This window comes from Phoca vitulina, unplaced genomic scaffold (assembly GCF_004348235.1).
Source record: "Phoca vitulina isolate PV1807 unplaced genomic scaffold, GSC_HSeal_1.0 scaffold3, whole genome shotgun sequence".
Classification (NCBI taxonomy): Eukaryota; Metazoa; Chordata; class Mammalia; order Carnivora; family Phocidae; genus Phoca; species Phoca vitulina.
Window position 1 is genome coordinate 28,215,003 of NW_022589706.1, and position 17,886 is coordinate 28,232,888.

At 40.7% G+C, this 17,886-nt stretch overlaps 1 protein-coding gene across 8 annotated transcripts in view; it reads left to right on the top strand.

The window, feature by feature from the left end:
* Positions 1-3,817: 3,817 nt before the first annotated feature.
* The window catches only part of N4BP2 (NEDD4 binding protein 2), an 83,580-nt gene continuing 69,511 nt past the window's right edge, over positions 3,818-17,886 (top strand). For 7 of the 8 annotated variants that reach the window (XR_004298844.1, XR_004298845.1, XM_032400228.1 and 4 more), the window contains exons 1-2: positions 3,818-3,928; positions 17,502-17,598. The gene's annotated coding sequence lies outside the window, so the exon portion shown is untranslated. Of the gene's footprint in view, positions 3,929-4,262; positions 4,591-17,501; positions 17,599-17,886 lie in introns of those variants that run through there. The other variant, XM_032400227.1, reaches the window with a different exon arrangement.

The following is a 17,886-nucleotide window of genomic DNA, read 5'->3' on the forward strand; positions in this document are numbered from 1 at the left end:
AATAACTGCAAGTAATAACTACCTTCTATTGAGTCTTTACTTTTACATGGTTTCATTATTTTAATTAATCAGAAAGTGAATATAATGAATGCATTTGAGAGATGAGAGAATGAGTTTTAGAGGGCTTAGAGTGATTTTCCCAAAGTCACAGAGCTTGCAGCTCTTGTTGAGCGTGGTAAAGCAATCCTTTATGAAGTCCACTGATACTTATTTACTTTAGATAACAGCAATATTACCCACTATCCAGTTTCCACCAGATTTAAAGTTGAAAAACACAGGGGTTCCAGCATACATTGGTCCTACTTTCTTTTAATGAAGTTCTTGCAACAGTGCTATTCTAGGGGCACCTGGGTGGATCTGTGGTTCTGACTCTTGATCTTAGCTCAGGTGTTGATCTTGGGGTCTTGATCTTGGGGTTGTGAGTTCGGGTCCTGTGTTGGGCTCCACGCTGGATGTGGAGCCTACTTAACAACAACAACAACAACAACAAAACAATGCTATTCTAAGTTTAGTTGGGAATGAAAACAAGTATTTATCAGCTACGATGTAGAGGAGGAAAAAATCCTGAGACAGATTTTCTTTGATTTGCCATATGCTGTGTTATAGAGTAATGCTCACTCATTCTTTCATTCAGCAAATATCCATGGAGTGTTTTGCACAAGGCTCTGAGTTTGGCAGTGAGGAATAAAAGATTGAATGGGAAGTGGAAACTATCTTCAAGGAATTGATGAACTACTAAAGGAAATTATAAATATGTAAATAATTATAATTAAGCAGAATGCTCTGAGTCAAAATCAAAGTATAGGAATGTGAAAGCAGAGATTAGTTTTGATTGGGAGGAAATCATACTTATGTTCTAAACATAAACATCAACAAGCAGGTTTAGTATTTAGCCATTAAATAGGCCAAAGATGGCTTTAGACAAATATAAAAGGTTTATTTATGATGCATTGGCCATTTTATAAAAATCCAAGACATTTTCTAAAACAGAAACTATTATTTCCTTAAAGGCCATCTTTCATATAAAGAAATGGCAGGGTTCATCTTATTTATAGTATTAGGTTATAGGCATTTTGTCATTCTTCACAGATTCATCTGGCATTTCAGAGAATTAAATATTTTAACTAATTAATTGTAATGTAACCAATTGGAAGATTACAGAGAGCAGAGTGTGATCAAGAGTAGCAATTTGGCATTTAAGGTACATCAAGATAATCATTCAAAGATTCTTAAATTTCTTTTTTAAAGATTTTATTTATTTATTTGACAGAGACACAGCAAGAGAGGGAACACAAGCAAGGGGGAGTGGGAGAGGGAGAGTGGGAGAGGGAAAAGAGCAGGGAGCCCGATATGGGGCTTGATCCCAGGACCCTAGGATCATGACCTGAGCCGAAAGGCAGACACTTGACTGAGCCACCCAGGTGCCCCTTAAATTTCTTCTTTGAAATTAATATATGATATTGAATGAGAATGAGCATGATAAACAAGCTATTTATCCAATGTTTTAACCCAATGCTGATGTCTCACCTTTTGAAAGATGTGTTGTACTTTTCCTATTGGCTTAGAATTTAAACCAATAAGGAAGGAGAACATTTTTATAAATATTCACAAAGGAAGGCTGGCATTGTGAATGTCGAGTAAAGATTGCTTTGTTCTTCATTTGAGTCTGACTTTCAGAATTTTGTAATAATGTAATATCAGTATTTTTCTTTTATTGGTGTACTAAGCACTCGTTTTTTAAAAATTCAGACTGGATGATGTCTTGGCTTCAAATATATTTTCCCAATGTTAAGAACACTTTATTTCTTATTGTTCAGACAAGAAGTGATGAATCTTTAAAATGTTCAAAGGAAAATCAAGAATTTAAATGTATTTTTATTATCATGGTGAACATATTTCATACGAACAAAATTGATACTAATTTGCTAGATTTGTTTGAAGTTCATAATTACTAGGGTTCTTTCATTTCTAAACTGGCATATATTACTGTTATTAGTCTCTTTTAATGGCTGTTCAGAGGCAGAGTTAATGTTAGGTTCTCAGCAATAGCTATTTATATCTTGATATTCTGTGTACTTTATTAAAATTTTTGTTTTGAAATTTAATAAAAACGTTAGTAAAGGTTTTTGTATTGTAATTTCTTAATATTGGGACTCAAGGATCTCTAATAATACAAAAAAAATACAAAAGAAAAAAAACCTTCTTTGTATTTTTGTGTATAGTTGGTTTCATTAGAAAATTTACCATCCTGAGGTCTCTGCTTAAATATTTCTGATTCTAAAAAAACCCCACTAGAATGTTTTCATTGAGTGTGAATAGGTATTCCAGTTAGACCCAGATGAAGATAAAAATCCACTTGAACTTATCCCAAATTTCCACTCAGTTTAAAGCAATTACTACAACACGGACAGTCTGTCTTTTGGACGCAAAGAAATACTTTGTCAGGACGCTATTTTGTTTCTCTATGAAAAACAATGAAGGTGGAATAAAAAGTAATTGCAAAGGAAGTCGAACAGAGGGAGAAAAAAAAAAAAGGATCAGCAAGACCACCATCACCACCAGAAAGCAAGGGTGAAAAATTCGTGCACCTGAAAACATCGATTTCACGTCAGAACACAGAAGAAAACCAACTAAAGAAAGCAGAGTTTAGGTGAAGAAATGGAGCAGGCGTAGGAGAAGGGCTAACAGTTAAGTTATCGCAAAAGGGAAGAAAACCTCGTTGCTTTTTCTTGGCATCTGAAAACCGAAGCTCTAACTGGAGTGCAGAGGTCAGTGCGTGCAGAGCCGCATGGCAAACAAACCCACGGTTTGGTGCTTCCGCAAGCGTGGTCGGACCGACGTGGGCAGCGCTGGTTGGGAGCCGACAGTCTCCGTCCCGGCCGCGGCCGCCGTCGACCCCTTTGTCTCCCGCCGGCGAAGTGGCCGGCGCGCCCGGAAACCTCCGCGGGCAGCGCCGCGCGCGCAACGGGCGGGTTCGCGCGCCCGTCGCCGTGGCCCTGCACGCCCCGAGTCTACCGCCCAGTGAGGCAATGCTGAGGCGGTCTAGCTCGCCCCGCCGTTCTTCCCAACTTGCCGCCGGGACCCGCGCGCTGGCGGGCCCGCCCCGGCTCTTATTTCCTCCCACGCCTCGACCAGTACTGAGTACGACCCTGTGTTTCTGTTTTGCTTTTCGGGTTGGGAGAGTGCAGAGGGCTAGAAACAGCCGTGGTTTCCCGCGCTCTTTACTTCGGCAAAAATTTGGGGCCCCTTACTGATAACGTTCACGGGCTCGAAACAGCTCCCGCCTTCCCCGAAAACTCGACACACTGAAAAGGGCTTGCTCCTCCCTGTGGCCGCTCCACCAGGAAAGGGGGAAACAGGATTTCGGGGGAGCTTTTTGGTGGTGGTGGTGGTGATGCAGGGACGGGTCCGATCCGGCAGAATCGGCCAGGCCCGGACTCGCTCTCCTGAGGGAGCGGGAGAGGCGGGAGCGCCCGCGGGCCCGGTCTCCGGAGCCGGCCCTGCGGGGCGGGCCGACGCGCCATGGCGGAGCTCGGGGACGAACCAGAGGTCGCGGCGGGGAGCCGGGTGGTGTGGGGGAGGCGGAGGGCGGTGAGCCACCTGAACGACGTGGCAGCCATTCCCTACTTCCCGAGACCCCTCCCCATTCGGCCGCCCACCCGCCCTCCCGCCCTCTCGCGGCTGGCGGCGGCGAGGCTGCTCTTCCCGGGCCGGACAGAGAGCGGCAGTGTCTCCCCGCCCGGCACTCGCCGCGCGTGTCTCCCCCCCCAGTACCCGCCCCCCCCGCGGCCGCCGCTGCTCGCCAGCCCAGCGCCGCGCCGGAGAGCGCAGTGGCGGCGGCGGGAAAGGGCTGCGGACCCGCGGCGCCGCGTCGCGCACTCGACGACGCGGCCCGGGCCTCGACGCCCTCCACCCGCTCTCGGAGCAGGTAAAGGCAGCGGGTGGTAGGCGGGGCGGCGGGTCCGGGAGGGAAGGGATCCCGGGGCCCCGAGCCGAAGCGAAGGGCCTGAGGCAGCGGCGGGCGGCGCTACGACCGAAGCCCAAATCCCCGAACGTGGGGGCCGGCGCGGGCCCGCGGGCCTGGCCGCCTGGACGGAAGGGAAGTGAGGCGTCGGTGAGGGGCGGGCCCTGGCGTGCCGCCCGAGGCCGGGCGAAGGCGGGGGCCGCGGCCGCTTTCCCGGCCTCCCAGTCCCGGGCGGGCCTCCAGGGCCCAGACACACCCCTCTCGACCCCCCGGAGCTGCTTCCCTGTCGGTTCCCGCCGGGACTTGACCTTGTGCCCCTTCGAGCACCTTCGGCGTTTCCCAGGCGGAGCCTTCTCGGAACTTCGGGCCACCCTCCGGAGCACGTAGTCCTAGCAAAGCCGTTTATTTACTCACTTCTTCATATCCAAACACAGCCTCTCACTCCACACGTTCCGATTTTGGATACTGTGGGGAGACATCCCGGGTCCCTGGTATTTGTGCCTCTTTGACCCTCGTCCGCACCCCCTCCCCCACCGCAACTTTGATCCTCTCTGGGACCTTGCTTGAACCCTTCTGTCATCCGGACCTTCTCCGAGATGTTCGTTTGGAAATCCGTCTTCGATAGAGTGAGTCATCTGACCGGGGGCACAGTTTATTCCTTAGGCTCTTTTGATTAAAACGGTCAACACTACCCGCCCCCCGCTTCAGAGAGCTAGAGTAATAAAGTGTAGATGCCAGATGACGCTTGGTGTGGCTTATAAAGAATCTTCCTTTTCGCAACAGCCTTTAGAACTAGGAATCTGGTATTTGTGGCAGGGACAGGTTTGTACACATTCTCGCCATGCAGTGGTTGTAATGTCTCCATAGCGCAGTTCCGACTTGAAGGCGGGATTGGCTGGTTTTTCTACTCCCCATCTTTAAGCCAATCAAGAAGCGCTGCTTGCCTGGAGACTGGTTAACTCAGAAAAGGTGGGGATTGGTTGAGCGCAGAGAAGAAAATCCTGGTGATCAACCTGGTCTCTGGGAAAACAATGACTGATGTGCAGACACCTCTCTTCTCTCACTTTTTTTTTAATGTTATCTTTTCATCCCAGCATCAGCTTTTTCGTTCCGTTTTTATTATTTCTGTGGTTTTTCTTTCAAACACCCAGCTCTCTTTTGTAACTCGTTTGAACCATCTTTCAATTTTCAATGAAAGAATCCTTACACACTTTAAGAAATGTAAACGTCATGTGTTTTGATGCTCGGCTTGTTCAGTTTTCTAACACTGTTCGTTTTTAAAGGTCAGAATTTAAATCAATAATTTTTAGTTCCTATGCTAGATAGAGCCTTTATCATTTAAGTGGTTGTGCCAGAATAAGGGGGCTGCAGTGGTGGAGATGGTGGGAAGAATAGGGAAGAAATGGCTGCTTTTGTATGAGGAGCCTACAATTTAGTTCATGAAAAAAGACTAGTATATTAATGGAAAAAAAAAAAAGTACAAAATCCCAGTGCAGAAACCCAGCATACAGTACTGATGAATGTCAGTTTGTGTACCTGTTGACTTTAATAGCTTTTAGGGGAAGAGTAAAGAGGACCAAGTGTTGGACTAAATAGAAAAAGTGGGCTTAAGTTATCAGAAGAATATTTTTCCTTTATTGAAGTGGGTTTAGTACCTTGTACACAGTAGAGGCTAAGTAAATATCAGTGTAGGTGCGTATTTTTTTTAACAATATCTGAGGATTTTCCTTCTTTTAAAATCTCCTTTTCTGTCTTCATGATTATCCATGGTTATGCTTGTCTTTTGATGTGCAAAACAGTAACCATTTATTAGTCAATGTGAATTTTGGGAAACAGCTATCATCTTTGCCTTTCTTCCCTTCAGTTTTTTATATGCAAACTCATGTTGTCAGTTTTGTGAAGAATATGTCAGGCCAGATATTTAATCTTAATAGATCCCTATTAAATGCCTTTAGAAGTAGTTTTAGGAATTAAAGAAGAGATTGACATTTTATTTATTTATTTATTTATTTATTTATTTATTTATTTATTTATTTTTGAGATTGACATTTTAAAAAATATTTACCATGCCAGGCAGTGAATAAGCCAGAAGTCATTATCGGCCTAATCACCTTCATCCTTAGAGTAATAAAAGTGGCCACCACATATCTGTTTATGTATGTGCATACATATATATATGTATATATGTATATATGCATGTGTGTGTGTATGTATGTATGTATGCCAGGCACTGTTTTAAGCACTGTACATATGCTGCTGTATTTAATTTTCACAGTTCTATGAGATTTGCACTATTATTGGTACTGTTTCACAGATGAGGAGACAGACAATATGAGAAATGTGAAGAAAGTTGTCCCAATATAAGCCAACTGGTATTTAGCAGAGCCAGGATTCAGTCAGTTCTGGATCTTTGTGACCCAGAACCTTACTCTTAGCATATTCTTTTTGTGGCCCTCTGAAACAAAACCTTTGATGTCGAGTAAATCATGACATTTCCAAATATCTACCATTCCTCCCATCAGTTGTAAGATGGATTATTTTATGTACCTCTACAAAACCAAAAAAACCAAAAAAGCAAAAAAACTCCAAGTAACTGTGATATGCCATTGATTTTAGGATGGTCCTTATTGCAGAAATGTAAAAATGTCTTAAAATGGATGAAATAAGGTATATTAGTTTGTCACATAAACATTTTTTCCTTCTACATTACAGTTCAATTTACTTATGTAAGATCATATACAGATTTTTTTTTAAATCATATACAGATTTTAACATTACTCTGAATTTTGGTTTATTGAATTTACTTTTAAGTAAGTACCTTCCTACCCACTGTACTAAAGTTTTAAAATATGTCTAGGTGGGCAGACTGTTGGAAGAATCTCAGCCTTGTTCTCCAGAAACTATTTCAGTAGTACATCTAGATTCAGGTTAATTAATTTGTGCTATCCAAACTCACATAACTTTGAAAATTGAAAAAATCATTTCATTAATTTCCATGGAGGAAGAAACTAGCTATGCCAGCTAGGTTTTTATGACTATTAGTGGAATTAGTAGCAGGAAGAACCCACATGTTGCACTTGGCTGAGCACTGGCTCTGGGTCTATCAATTCCGCTAAATCTCACTAGACTGATGGTGGACACTATTTTTCTAAACGTGGATTGTTCATATCCTTTGATCATCTATTACATCTGTTTCTCTTAAAATTTTGAGAATGGTCCAAATATATGGTTATTAGTGTCGTTTTTCTTGAAAATATTTTTCTCTAGCTTGCTGTTTTACTTTTTGGTTATTTTTATTTGTCAGAAGTTTAAAATGTTCATACATGAATCTATCATTCTTTTCCTTTGTCATTGCTTCATATTTCCAAATTAAAAAATTTCATTGTTCTACAGATGTGATAATCAGTTTTTCCTAATATTTCTAAAATTAACTTTGTAATCAGAATTTAGGATAAATTCTAAGCATAAATTTATAATTCTAAGGTGATACCACCTTAATTGTTTTACAAATTACTATTAAATCATTTTACCACTATTAAAAACTTTAATCTTCTTGTTTTGGAAAGCCTATCTTATTACATGTAAATTTTGAGATATAGTTAGGACTTTTTCTGGACTCTTGATTTCTTATAATAGTTCCTCAATCTTTTATTGAATTTTTGTGACTGTACCATTTCATAATGCATAATATGCATTAGTTTGTTTTTCAGTGGACTCCATGCTCAGCATGGAGCTCAGTGTGGGGTCTGAACTCACAACCCTGAGATCAAGACCTGAGCAGAGATCAGGACCTGAGCTGAGATCAAGAGTTGGTCGCTTAACAGACTGAGCTACCCAGGCACCCCTTCATAATATGCAGTAGTATTTAGGGGCGCCTGGGTGGCTCAATTGGTTAAGTGACTGCCTTTGGCTCAGGTCATGATCCTGGAGTCCCAGGATCGAGTCCCGCATCGGGCTCCCTGCTCAGTGGGGAGTCTGCTTCTCCTTCTGACCCTCCCCCCTCTCATGTGCTCATTCACTCTCTCAAATAAATAAATAAAATATTTAAAAAAAAATATGCAGTAGTATTTAGTAGAGGGAATTTCCCCATGTTACTTTTTTTTTTTTAAAGATTTTATTTATTTATTTATTTGACAGAGACAGAGACAGAGACAGCGAGAGCTGAAACACAAGCAGGGGGAGTGCGAGAGGGAGAAACAGACCCCCCGCTTGAGCAGGGAGCCCGATGCGGGGCTCGATCCCAGGACTCCGGGATCATGACCTGAGCCGAAGGCAGCCGCCCAACGACTGAGCCACGCAGGCGCCCCCCCATGTCACTTTTTTTAAGAAAAACATTTTTATATATCTTCTATTCATTAAATTTAAGAATTACTTTGGGAAACTGACATGAATGATATTTACTTTCTTTTTGTTCTGAAGCAGGGTATCTTTTTAATTAATTAATTAATTAATTTTTTAAAAGTGGAGCCCAACGTAGGGCCTGAACCCACAACCCTGAGATGGGACCTGTGCTGATATCAAGTCAGTTGCCTAACCAATTGAGCCACCCACACGCCCCAAAGCAGGGCATCTTTTTTTAAAAAAAATTCTGTGTTTGAATTTTATTTCTTCTGCCTGGAGTGTTTTACTCTTTTCTCTGTCCTCCGCCTAACCTTTGAACCTTTGATATATTTCCAGTATACACTTAACTGCTATGCTGAGCTCCTTCTTCCCTCCCTCTACTAACTGAGCTTCACTGAATCTTCCTTTTTTTTTTCCTGCTAACACTGGTCCCAACCTAATTACTTTAGGTATGTAGGTATTAAATAAATCTTGGCATGAATAGAGGAGATATTTTACTTTTAAAAATATTTCTCTCTGTTTACCATCTGTATTCTGGTAATTCTCTGTCTCCAATCCAAAGCTCTTTTCCTGATAAGTGGACTCATGTATCATCTATCTTCATGACATGTCCATTTGTATGCTACCATCAGTACTAAGCATATCCCAAACTATAGTCATTAACAACTTTCCGTCTCCTATCCTCAAACCAAAAATACAGAATAGACTGTTTCTTTTCGGTCTTCTTTCTAGGGGAAGATTAAATGAGATAATGTATGTGTGGTAAGAATTTAGTAAATAGTAGACATTGCGAATAATAACTTGGCAGAAACATGGGCTATTCCTTGTCCTCTTTTTTTGCTTTCACATTCTGATTGATCACTGAGCCCTGCTGGATTCTTTCTTCTTAATATTTCTTGACTCTGTGCCTTTTCCCTATCCCCAAGGCTACCATCCTGCTCAAGGTTAGCATCATCTCTCACCTGGATTGCTGCAATCCCCTCCTAAGTGGTTATCCCTGCTTCCAGTCTTGCCTTCCAATCCTTCCCCCCCCCCCACCATTTTAGCCAGAGTAATCTATCTGACACAGCTGAACATATAACTTCCCTGCTACAAAACTCTTTTTTTGTGACTTTTCATCATCTTTAGGATAAAGTCAACTTCTTAATTTGGCTTTCAGGATCCTCATGATCTGGTTTCTATTCACCTCTTCATCTTCATCCCTTCTCACTTTTTCCCTTTGCCTTCAATGTGCTAGTCATATTCATTTACTGGCATTTCTTCCTTAAAATGCCAGGTTTGTTAAATCTAAGCCTGAGTACAGGAGCTTCCCTCTGTCTGGAATGCCTTCTCTGGTTCCCTGCTTCCCTCCCCTTTGGTTTTGTTATCTCATACTTGTCTTTCAGGTCTCAGTCAAGATGATACCTCTATGGGGAAGCTTTTTTTGATATCTCAAGGCCTGGTTTAATGTTTGTTCCATGTCTTCTGTTTGTTTCCCTAGCCAACTCTGTATTATCACATTGTTATAGTTTGCTTATCTGTCATCTCACCATGTAGTGGTTAGGGTGTAGTGAAAGAAAGAGGTGAATTGACTATCTTAAAAAATGATGTGATTTGCATGGAGGGAATTAAGTAGTTATTTTGGGGTTTACCTAGTAGGGAAGGGAAGGAGACACTATATATGTTAGATGAAAATTTTCTTTTTTTTTTTTTTTTTTTGAAGATTTTATTTTTGCAAGAGAGAGGGAGATGGGGGTGTGGGGGCGGAGAGGAGAGCGCATGCACGGAGGGAGAAGTAGACTCCCCGCAGAGCAGGGAGCCTGATGCTGGACTCCATCCCAGGACCCTTGGATCATGACCTGAGTTGAAGAAAGATGCTTAACTGACTGAATCACCCAGGAGCCCCAGATGAAAGTTTTCTAAGTTAGGAAAGGCATACTAGGTAGGCCCTTTTATAGCGTCAGTGAAATACATCTTTACATAAAATTTCCATATATTCAGTTTCTCTGTTTGTTAGGACTTTTTGGATTGCAAGTAACAGAGATACAGTTTGAAATAGGCTATTTCAAGGGAAAAGTTACTGGCTTAATAACCATATAACAGAAATTGTATGGATAGAGATGGCCATAAAGGCTAAGGTAGGAACTTGCCCACAGGTAGGTCCTTCCTATACTTAAAATCTGTGCATATTGGTGCCATTTCTCCTATTGTGGATATGCTTCACATGGTGGGACCTGGTTCCTGCCAGCACAGACTTATCTATTTAGAGCCTTATGTACAAGGTTTTAGGTAGATTTGGTCACATGTCCATCCCTTGACTGATTCCTGCAGCTGAGGAGATGAGGTGCTATGCTTAGTTTAGTTTAGATCATGTGATGTGCTCGTTTATGTGTCAGGGGTCTGTTTTCTAACAGACGAGGGGAGGAGAAGGAGTTCTGGGCGGACACAAAGAATATTCATTATAATTCTTAACCATTCTTCTGATTATAAATTTATTTTCTTAGGTACTTTATTTGTGAAAAAGATACTCAGTATTATGTATGTGAGTATTCCAGGTACTAAAGTGGAAAGTCTAATATTTTATTTGTTTTTTTAAAAAATAATTTATTTATTCATGAGAAATAGAAGCAGAGGCAGAGGGAGAAGCAGGCTCCCCGTGGAGGGGAGCCAGATGCGGGGCTTGATCCCAGAGCCTTGGGAGCATGACCTGAGCCGAAGGCAGATGCTTAACCGACTGAGCCACCCAGGCGCCCTGGGAAGTCTAATATTTTAAAGAACTAATTTGGCTTTTTGGTTTGTGCTGGCATGTAACAAATATTTATTGAGCTCTTGGTTGCTAAATAACACATTACCTGGGAGATGCTTATCAACTAGTGGTCTAAGCAAGTAAATACAGAGGTGCTAAGATAGAGGTATATCTAGGGTGCAGTGGGAGCTGTGTCTAAGTCAGACTTTGGGATAGCAGAAAAACCTTCTGAAGGAAAGTTAATTAAGCCAAGAAATATGGGTTGGGTGGAAAGGTGTAGAGGGACTTTTGGGCAGAACATTTGTGAAGCACAGAGATGTGAAATGTCCTACTTTGTGTGGGGAAGCAAATAATTAGATACAGAAATAATAGAGAGTACCTGAGGAGGAATAGAGGAAGAGGAAGCTAGGGGTACATAAGAGACCAGATCATAGAAGTCCTTGAGTACTTTCCCTAGGAGTTGGAACTTGATCTTGAAAACTGTAGAGTCACTGAAGGATTTTAAGCTGGACCTCTCAGGCTTGAAGGGCCTACGTAATATCCAAGTGGTTATGACTGTTAGGCAGTTAAGTATATCGGAGTTTTGGAGAGAATTCTGGGCTGGAGTTGTAGTTACAGGTATTGAAACCATGGGTTTAGATGGGCCTAGGAAAAGCTGGTGGAGCAGAAAGTTGGAGACAGAATCCAGGGGAACCATGACATTGAAAAGACAGAGCAAAAGGGAAGAAATCAATGGAGACTGAGAAGGGGCAGCCAGAGAAAAACCAGTAGGGGGAAGATTGCTTTGGATTAAGACATCAACAGGAAGTGGGAATTTGAAACAACAAATGTAAATTATTATTTTACAAAACAGTGTAGGGAATACTAGGAATTTGGTTAGTCTCAGTTAAGAAATCTCCTGATACTTATCAACTCTGGGTGTATTGAGAAAATTAAATTCCTTCCTTCCTCCCTCCCTCCCTCCCTAAGATTTTATTTTTACGTAATGTCTACACCCAAAGTGGGGCTCGAACTCACAACCCTGAGATCAAGAGTCACATGCTCTACTGATTGAGCTAGCCAGGTGCCCCAAGAAAATCAAATTTCTGAACCGTTTTTCCAGTGCAGGAATTTGAACTTTTTAGAATTAGACTTTTTAAAGACAGAAAGGAAAGGATGGAGGCTTTTTGGTAGGTGATGGTTCATAGGAAAGAAGTGGTTGAGTAGGGGATGGATATAGTATATGTACAATCCTAGTAGATAGTATTTTGCATATAGTTTCTGGAGCTAAAGAGATCCAGGAGATCTATTCTATCACAGGACCCAGAGTTGATAATTGATTATGTAGTTGTAACTAACGTAATTCACTTCTCAGGATTTCTATTTGTGATTTTCTTTTCTGTTCTATTTCTGACTCTAACTCTCTTCATTAAAAGATTTTATTTATTTGTCAGGGAGAGAGTGAGAGAGAGAGGTAGGCAGAGGGAGATGCAGGCTCCCTGCTGAGCAAGGAGCCTGATGTGGGACTTGATCCCAGGACCTCTGGGATCATGACCTGAGCTGAAGGCAGGCACTTAACCGACTGAGCCACCCAGGCATCCCTGACTCCCAACTCTCTTCAGTGAACATTTTCTTTCCCTGCTAAATCACCTTCTCTTATTTTTTTCCCTTTGTAGTTTTAACCCCTTACAGTTTTTTTTTTTTTTTAAAGATTTTATTTATTTATTTGACAGAGACACAGCGAGAGAGGGAACACAAGCAGGGGGAGTGGGAGAGGGAGAAGCAGGCTTCCCGCCGAGCAGGGAGCCCGATTCGGGGCTTGATCCCAGGACTCTGGGATCATGACCTGAGCCAAAGGCAGACGCTTAACGACTAAGCCACCCAGGCGCCCCCTAAACCCCTTATAGTTTTATAAAAAAAATTGGTAAACATATAACATAAAATTTACTATCCTAACCATTTTTAGATGAACAGTACAGTAATGTTAACTATATGTGCATTGTTAATACAATAGATCTCTAGAATGTTTTCATCTTGTAGAACTGAAGCTCTAGTCCCATCAAACAATTCTCCTTTTCTTCCTCTTCTCCAGCCCCTTGCAACCATCATGCTACTTGCTGTTTCTAAGAGTTCGACTACTTTAGATACTTCATATAAGTGGAATCGTACAGTATTTGTATTTTTATGACTGGATTATTTCACTTAGCATAATGTCCTCAAGGCTTATCCATGTTGCAGCATATAACAGGATTGCCTTCCTTTTTTGAGGCTGCGTATTATTCCGTCATGTGTGTTTGTGTGTACACCATGTATTCTTTATCCTTTTTTCTGTTAATGAACATTTATGTTGCATGGACATTTTTGGTTGCTTCCACTTCTTGGCTATTGTGAATAATGCTTTAATGAACATGATTGTGCAAATATTTCTTTGGGATCTTGTTTTCATTTCTTTTTGATATATGCCCAAAAAGTGGGATTGATGGATCATAATCTATTTTTAATTTTGGAGGAACCTCCATATTGTTTTCCATAGCAGCTGCACATTTTATTTTTATTTTTAAAATTTTAAATCCAGTATAATTAACATCCAGTGTGAAATTAGTTTCAGGTATATAATATAGGACTCAGCAATTCTATATATTACTCAGAAGCTGCCCATTTTACATTCCCACCAGCAGTACACAAGGGTTTCAGTTTCTTCCCATCCTTACCAACACTTGTTCCTGCCCCCTTTTTTTTGATGGTGGCCATCCTAACAGGTATGAGGTGATATCTCATTGTGGTTTTAATTAACATTTCCTGATGATTAGTGATGTTGAACATCTTTTCATATGCTTGTAGGTCATTTGTGTATCAATCGCCTATGGAGAAATGTCTGTTCAAGTCCTTTGCCCATTTTGAAAATTGAGGGTTTTTTTTTTTTGTTTGTTTTGTTGACTTGTAAGAGTTATTTATATATTTTGGGTATTAACACCTTATCAGATATATGGTTTGCAAATATTTCTCCTATTCTGTAGATTGCCTTTTTGCTCTGTTGATTGTTTTCCTTTGCTGTGCAGAAGTTTTTTTTTAAGTTTGATGTAGTCCTGTTTGTTTATTTTTGCTTTTGTTTCCTGTGCTTTGGTGCCATAACCAAGAAGTCATTGCCAGTCCAATGTTATGAAGCTTTCTGCCATGTTTTCTTCTAAGAGTTTTATGGTTTCAGGTCTTATGTTGAGGTCTTTAACCCATTTTGAGTTAATTTTTGTATATGGTATCAGGTAAGGGTCCAGGTTCATTCTTTTGCATGTGGATATCCAGTTCTTCAAGCACCATTTGTTGAAAAGACTATCCTCTCCCCATTGTGTAGCCTTCGTATCCTTGTCAAAGATCACTTGACTGTAGGGGTGCCTGGGTGGTGCAGTTAGTTGAGTGACTGACTCTTGGTTTTGGCTTAGGTCATGATCTCAGGGTCATGAGATCGAGACCCATGTCAGGCTCCATGCTCAGTGTGGAGTCTGCTTGGGATTCTTTCTGTCTTCCTCTCCCTTCCCTTTTGCCCCTTCCCCCGCTTGTGCTCGCTCCCTCTCTCTGTCTCTGTCTCTCTCAAATAAATAAAGATTACTTGACTGTGTATGTGAGGGTTTATTTCTGGGCTCTATATTCTATTGCAGCTGTTCTTCTGCTTCTTTATGCCAGTACCGTACAGTTTTGATTACTGTAGTTTTGTTAATATGTTTTGAAATCAGGAAGCCAATCAGGAAACAAAGACTTTAGCTTTGTTTTAATTTCTCAAGGTTGTTTGGCTATTCAGGGTCCTTTTCTTCTTCTTCTTTTTTTTTTTTTAAGAGTGTTTATTTGAGAGAGAGTGAAAGCGATCACAGAGGGAGAGGGATCATAGAGGGAGAGGGAGAAGCAGACTTGCCACTGAGCAGATAGCTGTTGCGAGCGGATAGCCTGTTGCCCCAATTCAGGGTCCTTTTCTTCATTTAAAAAAATTAATTTTTTTAAAGTAGGCTCCACGCCGAATGTGGGGCTTAAACTCACAACCCTGAGATCAAGAGTCATATGGTCCACTGATTGAGCCAGCCAGGAGCCCCTCCTTCAGTTTTATCCTTTAAGCTTTCTTCTTTCAGGGGCACCTGGGTGGCTCAGTCAGGTAAGTGTCTGCCTTTGGCTCACATCATGATCCCAGAGTCCCCAGCGGGGGGGCAGTGGGGAGTCTGCTTCTCCCTCTGCCCCTCACCCCACTCTTGTGCTCTTTCTCTCTCTCTCTCAAATAAATAAATAAAATCTTAAGAAAAAAAGATTTCTTCTTTCATTTTCTTCCTTCCCTTTACTTATAGCATGATTGAATTTTTCTTCTCAGAACGCATATGGATAGATAACCAGATACAACCTTTACTCTGCTTTATGAAAACTTGGCATATTTGAATTAGAAGTTTCAAATTAAGTGTTGGTATTTGGATTAAAAAAGGATTTTACTTTGTAGACTAGACAAACAAGTTTACTTGAAGCATGGTACATTCTAAAAACTTTCACAAATGGAAAATACTTAAGCATATAGAAAAGTAGAATAGTATATTGTACCCACCTTCTAGATTCAAATAATTGTTAATAATTTTGCCACATTTACTTTACATATCTGTGTATGTACATATAAATTTCCTGCACCATTTAAAAGTAAATTAATGGTGGCAAGTGGAATTTATTTTTTGGTTTTTCCTTTTTTTTTTTTTTTTAAGATTTTGTTTATTTGAGAGAGAAAGAGTGGGTGAGAGAGAGCACAAGCCAGAGGGAGAGGGAGAGGGAGAAACAGACTCCCCGTTGAGCAGGGAGCCCGACGTGGGGCTCAATCCCAGGACCCTGGGATCATGACCTGAGCTGAAGGCAGATGTTTAACCGACTGAACCACCCAGGAAAAACCACCCATGGTTTTTCCTTTTTGAGTATTATACATTTATGTTATAGTTGTATATATTTTGGACTTTGCTCAATTTTGTTTAAGGGTTTAGTTTGAAATTTGCTCTTTTAAAAAATTATAAGAAGACATATTATCTTTAGCATATATCCCAGAAAAAGGATATTCTCCGATATAGCTGTAAAACCATGATTATTCCTAGCAAAATTATCATAATTCCCTAATATATAATACTCATACCATAGTCTTATTTCTCCAACTGTTCCCAAAACCTCTTTTATTGTTTTTTGTTTTTTTTAATTTAATTTTTTTAGGCAGAGAGGGGCAAAGGGAGAGGAAGAGAAAGCATCTTAAGCAGGCTCCATGCCCAGGGTGGAGTGTGACATGGGGCTTGATCTCACAACCTTGAGAACCTGACCTGAACTAAAATCAAGAGTTGGATGATTAACTGACTGAGCCACTGAGGCGCCCCTTTTATTGTTTTTTTTTTTTTTAATACCAAATTCAAATCAAGAGCTACCTATTGCATTTAGTTATCTCTTGAGTTTTTTTTTTTTATAGAACTGCCTCTCTTACCTATCTCTTCACCACCCTCCCTCTCTTACTCCGTGATACAGATTTGTTAGCTCTGTTGAGAATGTCTGACATTTTTTGTATTGCTGATCGTTTACTCATGGTGTAGTAGAACTTTTTCCTCTATCCCCTATATTTTCTATAAACAGGGAGTTAGGGGCTGCCTAGGTGACTCAGTTAGTTAAGCTTCGGACTCTTGACTTGGGCTCAGGTCATGATCTCAGGGTTGTGAGATCAAGCCCCACGTTGGGCTCTGTGCTGAGCCTGGAGCCTGCTTAGAATTCTCTCTCCCTCTCCTTCTGTCTCCCCGCCGCCGCCCCCCCGCCATATTTAAACTTGGAGTTATATCTAAAGGTGTTTCAGATTCAGGTTAAAGATTTTTGGAAGAGTACTAGATAAAAGTGATGCTCTGTATTCATATTGTTTCATATTAAGAGCACATAATGTTTAGTTGTTCCATCATTCTGATGCTGTGTTTCATCACCAGGCTGAGGTGGTGACAACCAGATCATTTTATTGAAAAGTTATCTTTTTCTTTTTGCATCTGTAAGTCATCTGTGGATGACACTTTGGCTCCGGGTAAATCTCTATCAACCTGTTTCACCTAATGATTTTAGCCTTCATTGATGATTGCTGATTCTTGTTCAGCTACTTGTTAGAAATACTAAGATTCTGTTGTTTCTTTTACATTCCTTTTGCATAGTCATCTTCTATGAAGAAGTTTCCCTCATCAATTTGGGCTATTTTGTTATCTTGAAATAATGTTCTACCTGGAGAATAAATGCTTAGTTTGTTCCTTTAATATAACCATTTCCAGAGGGTTATAGTTACCTCCAGTGGTGGCAAATGAGGTTGGCCTTTTTTGTCTTTTTTTTTTTACTTTTGTGCCTTTCTCTGTGGAATATCATATGTACTTATGTTGTAAGTATTACATGTTTTGAACTTTGATTTCATTTAGGATTATAGTTTGATATAGATTTGCCTTTTATTATATATATAAAATGTATTTTTTTTTGTAGTAAGAAGACATGTTGGATAACAGGAAGAGCTGTAGAGTTTATAGATATCAACTGTGGCCTTAATAAGCACGTTCTTAGCATCAATGTTGGACAGATGGTAAGTATTATTAAAGTCATAGAGGATGAATATTTTACACATAGGTTCTCAAGCATTTTTATTTGAGTGATTAAAAAAATCTCTCGGAAGGAAAATGTAATCACGGATTTTGTTACTAGAATTTCTCAAAGAGCTTGTGGTTGTGTAAAACAACTATATTGTAGTCCTGTTCCCCCCCCCTTTTTTTTTATTTAGCTTTCTTTTAGTTTTTTTTTTTTTAAGATTTATTTATTTATTTGTCAGAGTGAGAGAGAGCGAGAGAGAGAGAGAGTGCACAAGCAGAGGGAG